Below are 16,241 nucleotides of genomic sequence, written 5' to 3' on the forward strand. Positions count from 1 at the left end.
GTTCCAGGCAATTAGGGCTTAGTGAAGTCCTGGGAAGCTGAGAAGATGTCAGAAGGCCATTGGTTCTGTGTCAGGCAGGTAGGGCTCAGAAAAGCACAGTCTCAGGAGGAGAGATCAAACCATTGATGCAGCCCGAGTTGGAGTGATTTTCAGGAGAATTCAGAGGCTAAATCTTTGAAAGTGAAGAGTTGAAATCCCTCATGAGGGAGACAGAGTTTTAATGAGACTGCATGACTCATAGTGGTCACTGACATCCTAGTGGGTTGTTGAGAAATCCATGGGATCTGTTTTGGTCACATCTGCCATTTAATGTGCAGTCTGATGTGATCAAACACAGTTTTCCGGTTAATTCATGATAATTCTGAATGTTAGAGTATAAGATAGATATTGTAGATTGTTTTACTTTTCTGACTTTGTATAGTAAAGTTCATTTTGTTTGCTTAAAACCATAGAACCTTGTAGTTTTATTCTCCTAATGGGTAACTGGGAAAATGCTATTGGTTCCTAACCAGACAATAACACTATTGAGGCTTATTTTCTTCTCCAGGAATAGGTTCCTAGCAGCAGCAAACTTCTCAGATATTGCCGACTCTCCTGTATCTCACTCTGGTGGCCATTATTCATGTAAAAGCCTTGATCCTGCAAAGGCACTGCTGGTGGTGCTTCTCCAGTGCTTTAAGGTGCCTGCTGTAATATGTCCAAGTCTCCAAAACACATGGAAGCATGGGGATCACTGCTGGCTGGTAAACCATGTCTTGGGTTTGAGATCCTGGTCCTCTAATGCTCTTTTCCTCAGTTGACTGAAGGCTGAACTGGCACATTGGAGGTGATGATGCATTTCATTGTTGAAGTCAGCCTTCATCAAGAGGAGGCTCCCAACTTACAGAAAATGGTCCACGTTTTCCATGATCTGCTGTTATGCTTTGGGATCTGGTTGGAAGAGAAACTTAGTTTTCCAGATGTTTAGTGAATGGCCATTTTCTCATATGCTTCGGAGAAGGAGTCAACAATGATCTGAAGCTCAGTTTCTGTGTGTGTGCACACACACAAGCATCATCTGGATACTGAAGCTCTATGAATGAGAAGAGTTGGATAACCTACAACAGGGACCTCAGCACTGGAGAAGTAATTTTTTGTACAGAATGAGGGAATTCTGACATTACTGGTAAAACAGACTCAACGACTGCAGATGCTGGAAATGTGCAATGATAGCAGAAAATGATTAAAACATTTAGCAGGAGAGGTAGAGTCTGTGGAGAGAGAAGTCAAAGCCTAGAGGTTTTATGGCCTGGTGCCCATTTTAAAGGCATAAGACAGGGACCAAGCGTGAGGAGCATCTCATAAATTCAATGTGAAGCTGAGTGGTGCCCTCCTGCTGCCCCCAGCTCCACAGTAAGGTAATTTAAAAAGTTACAATTTAACTGTCAAGAGACATCCTCTAATAATTACTTCAAAGATCTGTGATTGGTTGCCAAGTGCACGAGAATATTGACACTTTCTATGGTCAGTTGCAAGCAAATTCAGTAAAGACCTCAAACAGGATTCATCATTTGAGTATGCAAAGAGCCTAATACCTGGTTCAGGCATGGGCATTGGAAGCCTGTGCAAGAACCTTTATCAGTATGGCGGATAGGCAGTACAAGAATTTCTAGGGATGACAGGAGGCTTCAGGGATGGTCTAAGGCCGCTTTAAGGCTCTGGTGGGGATGAGAACTAGGAGAGGTGTAAGAATGACAGAGAGGGGCAAAGATCATCTCAGGAATGGACAGGATGGGATGGAGTAGCAGGTGAGAAGTCTGATTTCTAGAGGCCACAGATGAATGTGTGTGGAGAACATGGTATGCTTACTTTGGAAATGGAACTGGGAGGACTCAATAAGAGACAAATATAACAAATAGGCAGGTTTAATGAAGACAGATTGGTCTTATGGAAATGTAGGTGTTACAGGGTAGTGAACACTATGACACTGATATTGACTCAGACACGTTGGAACCAAGAGGTCCGATATCACATGGGACTGCTGGTAGAAAGTTCATTGTGTCTCAGGCTTTTTAACACAGCCAGCTCTTTATCATTTTACTTCCGGGTTTGGCATCCAATGTATGGCAGTAGGCATAATGAGGACCAGTATGACACGAACACAGTTCTAGTATTGAAAAGGCGAATGTGAAGATGACATTGAGAGGTATTGGAGTTTGAAGCAATTAAGATATTTAGGAATGGATTCTAGACTGGCAAAGCCTGCTTCAATGATACTCCCAGTTGGGATCTGTGAGGGGCAAGAGAGATACTGTTCTCCTGCAATGGGAGGAAGAAACCTGCTGCTGATGCCAATGAGTTTGGCTAGAACTAACTCAGGATGTGAACAGCAGAAGCATTGTGCCACGCTCCTGGTTTCTGACCTATCTTTAATGACCTATCCAGGTCAGTAAGGTGAGTGAAGTTGCAGATTTACCTATATCCTGCTGTGCACAACACCTCACACTCTTCTTTGTCAAGCCTACTCCATCTCATCACTCACAGAACCTTCATATATTGCATACCCACCCATCCTTCTCTTCTATGAACTTCCTCACATCACCAACTGTCTATCCACCACTCCCATTCACACCCATCCTTTCAGTTTCATACCTCTCTCTTATTGCACTGCATTCACTGGGGGAGCACTCGCCATTACACTTGCTCATAGGTGTGTTCTTTCCCTCCTCGCAGGAAGAATGAGCACACAACCCAAGGAAGAGATCCAGAGGTGGGCCTCCACACTTTGCCCAGCTCACAAATACAGAAGAGGAGGTACTGCAGTTATGTAGAGTTTTGGCATTCCTGACTGTTGGAGATGGGGAACTCCCAGCCACCTGGTGACATGCAGCCTCAGTCAGTTTAACTTAATTTCAACGGCAAGTGAAAATGATCATCTTCATTATGATAATTTACAACTTTCTTACCTTGGCAGTTCCAATTAGTATCATATCTCCAACAGGACCTTCACAATCACAGCAGAAATGATTAGAGGCAATGGACAACAATTCCTCAAAGGAACTGAATACTGCTCAGGATATACCATCACAGGACTAATGCATAACATGCACTAAGTCGGATATTGGCACTTCAGTGGGCTCAGTTAGTCAAATAGTTGGGTTTTCACCTGGTGATTCGGTTCACAAGTGAGCAAAAGCAGATGGTGGTGGCAGGGACAGCAGTGGAAAGTCCACGTTGGAGAGATGGTTTTCTAGAACAGTATGTTGAGGAACCAACTAGAGAATGGGCTATTTTAGATCTCATGTTGTTTAATGAGAAAGGTCTATTTTTGTTTTATTTATTCTTCCATGGGATGTGGGTGTCACTGGAAAGACCAGCATTTGTTGCCCATCCCTAATTGCCCTTGAACTGAGTGGCTTGCTAGGCCATTTCAGAGGGAAGTTAAAAGTCCATCACATTGCAATGGCTCTGGAGTCACATGTAAGCCACACCGGGTAAGGATGGCAGATTCCCTTCCCTGAAGTGGCAATTGATGACACCATTGCTGAGACAAGCTTTCAGTTCCAGTTTTTATTTGTTGAATTTAAGTTCCACTTGCTGCTATGGTGGGATTTGAACCAATGTTCCCAGAGCACTAGCCTGAGCTTCTGGATTACTAGTCCAATGAAAAGTGGTCAAATCATGGCTAACAAGAGAAATTAAAGACTGTAGGAAGAGGCTTATTAAGTTGTCAAAGAAAGAAGTAAGCTTGAGGATTTGGAGTGTTTTAGAATTCAGCTAAGGAAAACCAAGAAATTGGAAAGAAAAAAATAAAATATGAAGTAAACTAGTGAGAAATATGAAAACAGACTGTAAAATCTTCTATAGGTATGTAAAAAGTAAAAGATTAGCAAAGACAAATGTGGGCCCATTACATGCAGAGACAAGAAAACATAATGGGAAATAAGGAAATGGCAGAGAAACTGAACAAATACTTTGTGTCTTTCTTCACAATAAAAACTCCCAGGAATACTAGAGAGCCAAGGGAATAGTCAAAATGAGGAACTGAAAGAAATTAGCATTAGTAAAAAAGTAGTACTGAAGAAGTTAATGGGACTGAATGTTGATAAATCCTCTGGACTTGATGATCTCATCCCAGAGTGTTGAGAGGTGGCTGTAGAGATAGCGAATGTGTTGGTGGACATCTTCCAAAATTCTATAGATTCTGGAGTGGTTCCTGAAGACTAGAAAGTAACAAATGTAACCCCACTATTGAAGAAAGGAGGGAGAAAGAAAACGGGGAAGTACAGACCTGTTAGATTGACATCAGTAGTAGAGAAAATGTTAGAATCTATTATAAGGGATGTGATAACTGTATACTTAGAAAATGGTGGTAGAATTGGGCAGCATCAACATGGATTTATTAAAACCATGTTTGGCAAACCTGTTAGAGTTTTTAGAGGATGTAATTAGCAGAATAGATAAGGGGGAATCAGTGGGTGTGGTGTATTTGGATTTTCATAAAGCTTTTGATAAGGTCTCACACAAGGGGTTAGTCAACAAAATTAGAGCACATGGGTAATATGCTGGCATGGATTGAGAATTGGTGAATGGACAGATAACAGAGTAGGAATAAATGGGTCATTCTCAGCATGCCAGGCTGTGACTAGTGGGGTACCACAAAGATCAGTTCTTGGGCCTCAGCTATTCACAATTTATATCAACGATTTAGATGTGGGGACCAGGTTTGCTGGTGACATAAAATTAGATGGGAATATTTTTATTCATTCACGGGATGTGGCCATCGCTGGCTCGGTCAGCATTTATTGCCCACCCCTAATTGCCCTTGAGAAGGTGGTGGTGAGCTGCCTTGACCTGCTGCAGTCCCTGTGGTGTAGGCACACACATACTGCTGTTGGGGAGGGATTTCCAGGATTTTTACCCAGCGACAGTGAAGGAACAGTGATATATTTCCAAGTCAGGCTGGTGAGTAGCTTCGAGGGGAACTTCCAGGTGTTGGAGTTCCCATCTATCTGCTGCCCTTATCCTACTAGATGCTAGTGGTCGTGGGTTTGGAAGGTGCTGTCTAAGGAGCCTTGTTGAGTTTCTACAGTGCATCTTGTAGCTGCCACTGTTCGTTGGCGGTGGAGGGAATGAATGTTTGTGGAATGGGTGCCAATCAAGTGTGCTGCTTTGTCCCGGATGGTGTCAGTCTTCTTGAGTGTTGTTGGAGCTGCACTCATCCAGGCAAGTGGAGAGTATTCCATCACACTCCTGACTTGTGCCTTGTAGATGGTGGACAGGCTTTAGGGAGTCAAGAAGTGAGTTACTCGCTGCAGGATTCCTAGCCTCTGACCTGCTCTTGCAGCCACAGTATTTATATAGCTAGCCCAGTTCAGATTCTGGTTAATGGTAACCTCCAGGATTTTGATAGTGGGGTTTAGTGATGGTAATGCCATTAAATGTCAAGGAGAGATAGTTATATTCTCTCTTGTTGGAGATGGTCATTGCCTGGCACTTGTGTGGCGCGAATGTTATTTGTCACTTGTCAGTCCAAGCCTGGATATTGACCAGGTCTTGCTGCAGGTCAGTACAGACACTGCTTCTTTATCTGAGAAGTCGCGAATGGTGCTAAACATTGTGCAATCATCAGCAAACGTCCACACTTCTGACCTTATGATGGAAGGAAGGTCATTGATGAAGCAGCTGAAGATGGTTGGGCCTGGGACACTACCCTGAGGAGCTCCTGTAGTGATGTCCTGGGACTAAGATGATTGACCTCCAACAGCCGCAACCATCTTCGTTTGTGCTAGGTAGGACTCTAACCAGTGAAGAGTTTTCCCTCTGATTCACATTGGCCCCAGTTTTGCTAGGGCTCCTTGATTCCACACTCAGTCAAATGATGCCCTGATGTCAAGGGCAGTCACTCTCACCTCACCTTGGGAGTTCAGCTCTCTTGTCCATGTTTGAACCAAGGCTGTAATGAGGCCAGGAGCTGAGTGGCCCTGGCGGAACCCAAACTGAGTGTCAGTTAACAGGGTTACTGCTTAGCAAGTGCTTTTGATGACCTCTTCCGTCACTTTACTGATGACGGAGAGTAGGCTGATACCGTGGTAATTGGCCGGCTTAGATTTGTCCTGCTTTTTGTGTACAGGACATACCTGGGCAATTTTCCACATTGTCTGGTACATGCCTGTGTTGTAGCTGTACTAGAACAGCTTGGCTAGGGTGCGGCATGTTCTGGAGCACAAGTCTTCAGTACTGTTGCCAGAACATTGTCAGGGCCAATAGCCTTTGCACTATCCAGTGCCTTCAGCCGTTTCTTGATATTGGATTGAATCAAATTGGCTGAAGACTGGCATCTGTGATGCTGGAGACCTTTGGAGGAGGCCAAGATGGATCATCCACTCAGCACTTCTGACTGAAAATTGTTGCGAATGCTTCGGCCTTATCTTTTGCACTGATGTGCTGGGCTCCTCCATCATTGAGAATGGGGATATTTGTGGAGCCTCCTCAGTGAGTTAATTGTCCACCACCATTGACAACTGGATGTGGAAGGACTGCAGAGCTTAGTTCTGATCCGTTGGTGTGGAATCTTCCTGCTTATGCTGTTTGGCATGCAAGTAGTCCTGTTTTTAGCTTCACCAGGTTGACACCTCATTTTTAGGTATGCCTGATGCTGCTTCTGGCATGCCCTCCTGCACTTTTCATTGAACCTGGGTTCATCACCTGGCTTGGTGGCAATGGTAGAGCGGGGATATGCCGGACCATGAGATTACAGATTGTGGTTGAGTACAATTCTGCCGATGCTGATGCTGATTGCCCACAGCGCCTTACGGATGCCCCATTGTGAGCTGCTAGATCTGTTCAAAATCTATCCCAGTTAGCATGGTGGTAGTGTCAGACAACACAATGGAGGGTGTCCTCAATGTGAAGATCGGTTTTCGTCTCCACAAGGACTGTGCGGTACTCACTTTTACTGATACTGTCATGGACAGATGCACCTACGGCAGGCAGGTTGGTGAGATGAGGTCAAGTAAGAAAAACAGAAATGCAGAGTATTTCTTAAATGGTGACAGCTTGAGAAGTGTTGATGTCCAAAAATACCTGTGTGTCCTTGCTCATAAGTCATTCAAAACTAACATGCAGATGCAGCAAGCAATTTTTTTTTGTTCACATGACGTGTACGTTGCTGGCTAGGCCAGCATTTATGCCTGACCCTAATTGACCTTGAGATCTTTGAGTTGCTTTCTTGAACCACTGCAGTTCAGCTGGTATAGGTACACCCAAAATGCTGTTAGGGAAGAAGTTCTAGGATTTTGATTCAGTGACGGTGAAGGAACAGTGATATTGTTCCAAATCAGGATGTTGTGTGGCTTAGAAGGGAACTTGCAATTGGCGGTGTTTCCATGCATCTGCTGCCTTTGTCCTTCTAGGTGATAGAGGTCACAGGTTTAGAAGGTGCTGTTGAAGGAGACTTTGTAAGTTGCTGCAGTGCATCTTGTAGAATGTACACACTGCCGCCACTGTGCACCGGTAGTGGAGGGAGTGAATGTTTAAGATGGTGGATGGGGTGCCACTCAAGTGGGCGGCTTTGGCCTGGATGGCGTCGAGCTTCTTGAGTGTTGGTGGAGCTGCACTCATCCAGGTAAGTGGGGAGTATTCCATCACAGTACTGACTTGTGCCTTGTAGATGGTGGACAGGCTATGGGGAGTCAGGAGGTGAGTTACTCTCCGCAGAATTCCCAGCCTCTGACTTGTTCTTGTAGCCACGATATTTATATGGCTGGTCTAATTCAGTTTCTGGATAATAGTAACCCCCAGGATGTTGATAATGGAGGATTCATCAATTGTAATGCCATTGAATGTCAACGGGAGATAGTTATATTCTCTCTTGTTGGGGATGGTCATTGCCTGGCGCTTGTGTGGCCCAAATGTTACTTGCCACTTGGCAGCCCAGGCTTGAATATTGTTCATGTCTTGCTGCAGATGGACATGAACTGCTTTAGTGTCTGAGGAGTTGTGAATGGTTAGTCATGAAGTAGGAAGTCAAATGGTATGTTGGCTTTTATTGCAAGAGGATTTAAGTACAGAAATAAATCTTGTTGCAATTGTATGGAGCCTTTGTAAGACCATACCTGGAGTATTGTGTATAGTTTTGGTCTCCTTCCCTAAGGAAAACTATGCTTCCTATGGATGGAGTGCAATAAAGGTTCATCAGTCTGATTCTGGGACGGTGGGATTGTCCTGTGAGGAGAGTTTGAGGAGACTGGGTCTGTATTCTGTCGAGTTTAGAAGAATGAGAGGTGATCTCAATGAAGCGTGAAAAATTCATACAGGACTTGACAGAGTAGATGCAGGAAGGATGTTTCACCTTGCTGGCAGTCTAGAGCCAAGGGACACAGTCTCAGAATAGGTAGGCCATCGAGGACTAGATGTAGAGGAATTTCCTCACTTAGAGAATTGTGGATCTTTGGAACTCTCTACCCTAGAGGGCTGTGGAGGCTCAATCATTGAGTATGTTGAAGACAGAGATTGATAGCTTTCTAAATGTTATATTTGGTCCCCACATCCAAATCATTGATATAGATTGTGAATAGCTGATGGCCAAGTGTGACCTGCAGAGATGCAGGTGGAGAAGTTTTTGGCAGGTCCTCCAAAACCCATTGGTTGTTGGTCAAGAACATCTCAACAGTCAGAGCAGGGATCAAAGCAGCTTGCCTCTATATCTGCTCAAGCCACAGGATTGCACTATGCAAGGGCAAAAGAAAAAGGAAGAGAAAACTGTAGAGTGGCAGAAGAGTATGCACATTGGTGTGTGATAAAATGTAATGTAATTAATTTTCTGTTGTTCAGTTAAAGTACATAAATGTTATTCTTTTGCACCAGTTTCCCATGTTGCCTGTTCTTGGTTGCTGGGTAGCAAGTCACTTTTTAACTTGTGTTGGTGATGTATGTGTTGACATTCTTGAATGGACATTAATGGGCCAGTGGGGGAGGGGCGGGGGGGGCGGGATGTGCAAGAGTTGGTTGGTTATTTGCAGGACTGCTTTGATTAGGTGCAGGATGATTGGATGTTGCATGTGCTTCTGACATCTGTCTACTATTGCAAGCTAAATGAACGTTGCATTATTAAGGACATTTCTGGCAGCCCAGGAAGCATTGTGAGCAGATGGTGGAGAATGGGTCTCATCATCTTCTTCCTCCTCCTCTGAATGGTTTGATGAGGATTTGAACTCTGAACCTTATTCCTCCTGCTGGTCCAAACCTCGTTGCTATGCAATCTTCTCCAGAGTGTAGCCCTCCATAACCATTCTGGAGAAACTGGCTGGTACAGAAAGGTGCCTCCAGATCTGTCTAGGCAAACTAAGTGACTGTTAAGCATGTCAGTGGCTTGTTCAGTCACCTATATGGTGGTCATATGGCATTTATTATAGCACTGTTCAGCTTCGTTGGTCAGGTTTCTGACTGGTGGGATTAGCCACATTTGAAGTGGGTATCGCTTGTCTACTAGCAGGCATCCATCAAGTCTGCTTGCAGGTCCAAAGATGTCATGGAGTTTGGACTGCTGCAGGACAAAAGCATCACGGCAGCTTCCCAGAAATCTTATGCACCCCATCCACCACTTTAAAAATTCATTCCCACCACCATCGACACATAGTGTGTACCAAATACAAGATGCGCTGCAGCAACTTACCAATCCTATTTTGACAGCGCCTTCCAACCCATATCCTCTACCACCTAGAAGTACAAGGCATGGGAACACCACGACCTGCAAGCTCCCCTCCAAGACACACACTGTCCTGACTTGGAACTATATTGCTTTTTTAAAAAATTCATTCATGGGATGTGGGCTTCGCTGGCTAGGTCAGCATTTATTGCCCATCCTGAATTGCCCTTGTTCAGAGGGCATTTAAAAGTCAAACCACATTGCTGTGGGTCTGGAGCCACATGTAGGCCAGACCAGGTAAGGACAGCAGATTTCCTTCCCCAAAGGACATTAGTGAACCAGATGGGTTTTTACAACAATCGACAATGGTTTCATGGGTATCATTGCTGGATCAAAATCCGAGAATTCCCTCCCTAACTGTTTTGCGTTCAAAGACAGCAGTGCTCCTTAGTGTCTTTCTCAGTGTGTGATCTTTATTGAACTGATCCAAAATGGCAGCTTACAGAGAGATTCCTTCGTGGCAGAGGTCACATGACTACAGCAAGTCAGACAGGACATGTAGTACTGTTGCATTTAAAAACCCAAAATCCCCTTTTTCATAATGAACAAAATATACTAGCCTCCCCTTTTTACTAACATAGAAAAGATCCAACACCCCCCATTTCATAATGAACAAAAGACATAAGCCTCTAAAAGATCCAAACATCCCCTTTTTTCTACTGAACAGAAAAAAGGGGATGTTTGGATCTTTTGCATGCATGATCATGTGTAACTGTGAGTTACCCATATTACCCACTATACGCCCACTGTTCTCATGCATTAACAGCTGTTTGTTCTACTAGTCAGTCTCTGCTCCTGCACTGCATACATAGGCCAGAATTTTTCACTGAGTGGGTGGGCACGCACCTGACCTGCTCTGGCAAAAATAGCGCGTGATGATGTCGGGCAAGAATCCCGACGTTATCGCGCACTCGCACGATATTTCAGTTGGTGGGCGTGCATGGGAGTCGGAGCCACGCCCGCCATCAATTACAAGGCCATTAAAAAGGCAATTAAGGTAGATTTTACGTTGCCTGTGCAATTCCGCGCTCATTGCATGGGAAAAAGGGCAGGTGGGCAGCCAACATTTTGCAAAACCTCATCCAAGGGCAGGTTAAAAAGGGTCAGCAACATTGCCAATGTGAGTAGTGAGGAGTTTTGGAGACAGTTTGCTGCTGGTTGCTTATTGGTACTTGGCAGCTTCATCTCTGTTCGAGGCTTCATTCTTAGCATTTCTGGGCTTCATTTCAGGAATTATTGGTGTCTCCAAGGCCCCCAGAGGATTCAGACCATGTGGACCCTTCCAGGTATCAGTCAGCCTTCCATTACCCTGGTAATGGGGATTGAGGTCTTCGCTGGTGGTACATCCGCTGAGGAGGAAGAGAAGGGACAGGAAGCCAGGTGTCCCAATGCAGCTGCCAGGGGAGTGATCTGTGGGAGGAGAGGTGCAGGCACAAGGGGTGCAGGGCCAGCAGGAAGACCAAGGCAGAAGGGGCTGCAGAAGACTCCACTCCCCTGTTGCCAGGGTTTACAGGCGGCGACGCAGCTACCTCAATATGTCTGAGGTGCAATGCCGAAGGAGGCTCCGCCTCTCAAGGGAGACAGTGACCTCCATTTGTCAGATGATTGGGCCTGAGATCAGCTCTGACTGTGTGAGTGGACACCCCATGCCAGTGGCTCTGAAGGTCACAATGGCCCTCAACTTCTATGCCTCTGGCTCTTCCCAGGGAGATCTGTGTGGAGTCTCCCAATTAACTGTCCACAGTTGCATGAAACTGGTCAAAGAAGCCCTGTTCAGGTGGGTACTGACCTTTATTCTTTACCGTATAGACGAGGCCAGCCAGGCTGAGTGAGCCAGAGGCTTTGTAGCGATTGCTGGGTTCCTCCGCATCCAGGGTGCCATTGACTGCAAACATGTGGTCATCAAGGCGCCAATGGGTTAGCTGGGTGCTTTTGTCAACAGGAAGGGATTACACTCCATGAACATGCAGATAGTGTGTGACCACAGGATGCATATTCTGCAATCTGTGCAAGGTACCCTGGCAGCTCCCATGACGCTTACATCCTGAGACATTCCCAGGTGCCAAGGTTCTTCAGTGCTCCAGCCTGACTGGATGGGTGGCTTATGGGTGACAAGGGATGTCCATTGAAAATGTGGCTTATGACGCCTTTCCGCCGCCCAAGAACAGAGGCAGAGCAGCATTACAATAGGAGTCATGCCTCCACAAAGGCAGTGGTAGAGAGGACCATAGGTCTTCTCAAGATGCACTTCTGATGCCTGGAGCATTCAGGGGGTGTACTAAAATACCCCCCAGAGCCAGTGTCACTGATAGTAGTTGCATGCTGCGCTCTCCACAATCTGGCACTGACAAGGGGCTACCCACTGGAGAAAGAAGATCTTGATGCAGCTGCACAGGCCACAGATGATGAATCCAGTAGTGAGTCAGAAGAGTAGAAGGGTGAGGAGAACTCTGAAAGTGTGGAGGCAGGCCTCAGTAACCTCCAGGGAGGCAGGGACGCTTTGATTCAATGCTCTTTTAGCTGGGCTACTAAAGATCTGCTTCCACCTCATGCCAGGGCTGCCACCTCCATCCCGGATGTCTGAAATGACCCTTTCGTTTGCATGCAAAGTCCACTCAATTCCTGTGCAATGAAGTATCCAGCCACTCATGTCCAGCATTACATACCAGTGTACCCTGCATCAGAAAGAAAAAAGGTGAAGGATACTCAGGCCATCAGAAGAGAGCAGGTGTGACACAGGTGCAAATGAAGCCCGATGGTCCTCTGGCTTCAGGGGTGGCCCTTTGGAGTCCAGAGAGCAAGTGCATTCTGGCAAATCTAAGGGAGAACGAGGGCATGTCATTTGTTAAAGTCATCACACTGTCACTGTGCATGCCAGGTATCCTGGTGAGACAGTGGAGATTTGCATTCGTGGTGCCATTGTTTTTCAATGATCAATGGGGACAACAGGTTTGAGATTCCCATCAATGAAGACACTAGATTAGAACGGTTGCACAATCCGAAATTCTCACATCTGTGCACTGCACTCTCACCTTTGTCTGACTCCCCCGCCTCTCCAAGCCAGGTTGCACGGGGAGTGTGCCGACTCTCTAGCTCAAGGGTATCCTGCTCGACCCTGGTCAGCAGCAGCAGGTTGGGCGGGCCTCCGCCTGTGCGTGACCTCTCTGATTGGTTATGGATCATCTTCTCCTGAAAGGACAGAGGAGCATTGACTAGTCCACTCTCTATCTGCTGAGCCATTGCAGCCTGGCCAACCCCAGCTGAAGAACACCTCGCAGGGCACATCCGGGTTGTGGCCCTCAAGCCACGAGGCACTCAGTCCAAGCAGCCAGGGCTCACCCCCTTGTCCAGCTCCGGTGTCATTGACAGTTGTCATTCAGACTCTAACACCCCTGGGATCCACAGGGTATGGCCACACCTTAACACTTCTGCACACTGATGCATGCCAACATGGATCCCCTTTCCTGAGCGCAGTAGGCCATTGAACTTCTTCTGGCATTGTACCCATGCGCGCCGCACCACGTCATGGCTGCTAACCAGCACTGCAACCTCCTCCCATGCCCTCTTTGTGAGGTGCGGTGGCCTCCTCCTTCCATCTCTGGGGACAAGAGTGTCCCTCCTGGCAGCCACCTCCTCCAGGAGGTCTCCGAGGCACTCACCCAAAAAGCGGGGTGCCGAGTGCCCACACGACCTGCCCTCCTGCCCGCTGCCTCCAGTCGCACTCGACTCCACCACTCTGGTTTGCTTACGCAGAACATGCTTTCTTCCGTGGCAGCCTGTGCCATTTTTAAACTGGCCATTGGGTTGCCATTGGACCCGGCGGCCAACAGGCCCCCCCACCCCCGCTTGGCCCTTCCTGACCAGTGGGGAGCCGCATTTCATGCTGGCGGGCTTCAATTGGCTGCTAGCTTGAAATCATGGCCGAGGGCCGATCCCAGGCAGCTGCCCGTTTCCTGGCCAATCCCGGGCTCGCCAACTGCGCCCACCCGCCAAACTCAAAGTTCTGCCCTTAGTCTTTAAATCGTGCAGGTCTCTTAATGGTACATATGCACGTTTTCATTGGCTGTCTGGGTTATGTTCTTTGTCCAGTGAGGGTCATTTCCATGGCATTTGTTGCTATGGTAACTGTTGTTATTCCATTGCCATTGTTGGGAGCCCATGGACCTGTGGGATTGATGGTATTTCTGTACTCAATACAGCTATTGAGATCCCTTCTCCCTGACCGGCCGACTGCGGTCAAGGAACAGCTTCGCTAGATGTTCATATATACCTGCAGTTGCTCTGGTATATTCGGTCATTCACTTCTACCATGTACGATTGAGGTGACATTTTCTCTGCAAGTTTCCATGTGGGCTGAATCCTTTTGAGAGCATTGAAGGTTTGTACCCTGACTGTCTCTAACTCTCAGCTATGGCAATGGTTTGGCAGTCTTGTTAAAATGAAGTTTGGATTTCTGCCATTTCACCTTGATTTTTTTCACTCACGCTTGTTACTATTTCTGGTTTCAGTCACTTTTTTGCAATTGGAAGAGTAGTTTGAATGTGGCATGACATTAGTCTTTGGACTGGACTACTTTCCATGATTTCAGTCGGTGTGTTTCTCCACTTCAGGATTGCCTTGTGTACATCTGTGCTAGATTTGCTCAATTTCTTGATGATTCCTCTGGCGATATTCACTGCTGGCTCAGCCTTTCCGTTCGACTAGGGATAGTTTGGAGATGATATATAGTTTTGAATTTCCCAGCCCTTTGTAAAGCGGCTGAATTCTTCACTTGTGAACTGAGGGCCATTGTCACTCAACATAATGTCTGGAATTCCATAACAACTGAAGTGTGCTTTCAGGCATTCTACTATTTCTCATGTTGTCATTGAAATCAGCTGGTCTAACTCCCAGTAGTCAGAATAGTAGTCTACAGCAACAAGATAATCAGTTCCTGCTGTAATGAAGAGGTCTACTCCCAGCTTCACCCAAGGTCTGTCTGGGATATCCTGCATCATCAGCAGCTCTCTAGCTTGTTTAACTTGGTACACGTTACAAGCACTCTACTGGCCTATGTGGTCTTTAATTTCATTGCTCACGTTTGGCCAGTAGAGCACTTCTCTTGTCTTTCTCAGACTCGATTCAATTTCTTGATGGCTTGCATGGATGCGCTTCAGCATCTCTCATCTCCTTAGGGATGATAACTCTACTTCCTTTGTACAAAATGCCATCTTGGGCTGTCAATTCATCTTGGTATGCCCAATATGCTCTTGTGACCATAGGTGTGTCATTTGTTACGACTGGTCCCTGGGCGAGATCCCCCAATTTGTTTTGATACCGGACGAGGTGCCCAGATTGTTATGCTCCCAGGTGAAAAAGAATGAACCGGCTCCATTTCTTTATTCAACCCCCTCGTTTGGTCACAACAAGGTTAATTTAAAAAGGATCCCTTCCCTCATGGATACCTTTTCCCAGTCCAAATGTATTTATGTTTTAGAAGGAGTCAATTTAACCAGGCTTTCTTGAGTTAAAGAAAGAGTGAATTTGTTACTTACTAAAAAGAGAGAAAAAATAATAAAAATGCAACTCACATACACATAGATTAGAAATGAGAAATGAGTTCAAAAATAAAAGCTAAAAAGATTTACGAATCAGTCTTTGGCCTGTCCGTGAGGAGTAGATGGTGAAACATTGTGGCAGTTAAGTTGGATGATTCCAGTAGAGCTAACTTTGGCAGTTGAGCAGTTGGTTTGGAGATTCTTGGTTCTGCAGGTTAGCTAAAAGCAGTTAAGCAGTTGTGCTGTTTCCTTTTTGATTGTGGTTTTGCTGACTTGTGACCTGCCTCCAGCAATCAGAGAGAGAGACTTTTTTACCTGCAAGTGCAGGGATGCCTAGTTGATGTTCTTCAGCTGTGGCCTTCACAGTACACCCTCGCGCACCAGACCTGGAACACCAAAACTAGCACACAGTACTAGGGTTGCAGTTGGCTTTTTAACCTTTTTTTGTGTATTCTTGTCAACTCAGTTCACGTCCGCAGTCTGGGATATAACTCAACAGGAAGTGGTTTCTACTGAGTTGGTAATCAGCCTCCGTTATCTCCACATCTGCTGGAGATTACCGTTCAGTTTTTGCATTGTATCTCTTCCTTTGAAGTGTCTCTATCTGAAGTAGACCTTGACACCTTTTTAGATGCGATATTATGTTCTCTCTGAACTAGTTGGTCTAGTGTAATTCACATAGGAATTTTCCAGCAAATGATTACAGTCTTAGCCATCCTTTGCTTGTATTCCCTATTTAAAAAAAAGCAGGTCTTAATTAAAAGTTCAATATGCCCGTAAGTAATTTGGGGCTATGATCAGCTATCATAACACGTTGCTGCTCTCTGGCCATCCTTCATCATTACTTCTTGTAGCATTTGGAGAGTTGCATCTTGTTGGGTAGTTCTCTTAATTTGAACAAGGCGCTTGTCTGTCAGATTCAATGAACAGAACTTTGAGTGTGGTGGGCGGTTGCGGTCGGCGGCCTGTTTGCCGGCAGATCTGGGGCCTGCCCTCTGCGATTAGAACCCAACCAC

Source organism: Cetorhinus maximus, chromosome 1 (assembly GCF_964194155.1).
Source record: "Cetorhinus maximus chromosome 1, sCetMax3.hap1.1, whole genome shotgun sequence".
NCBI classification, from domain to species: Eukaryota; Metazoa; Chordata; class Chondrichthyes; order Lamniformes; family Cetorhinidae; genus Cetorhinus; species Cetorhinus maximus.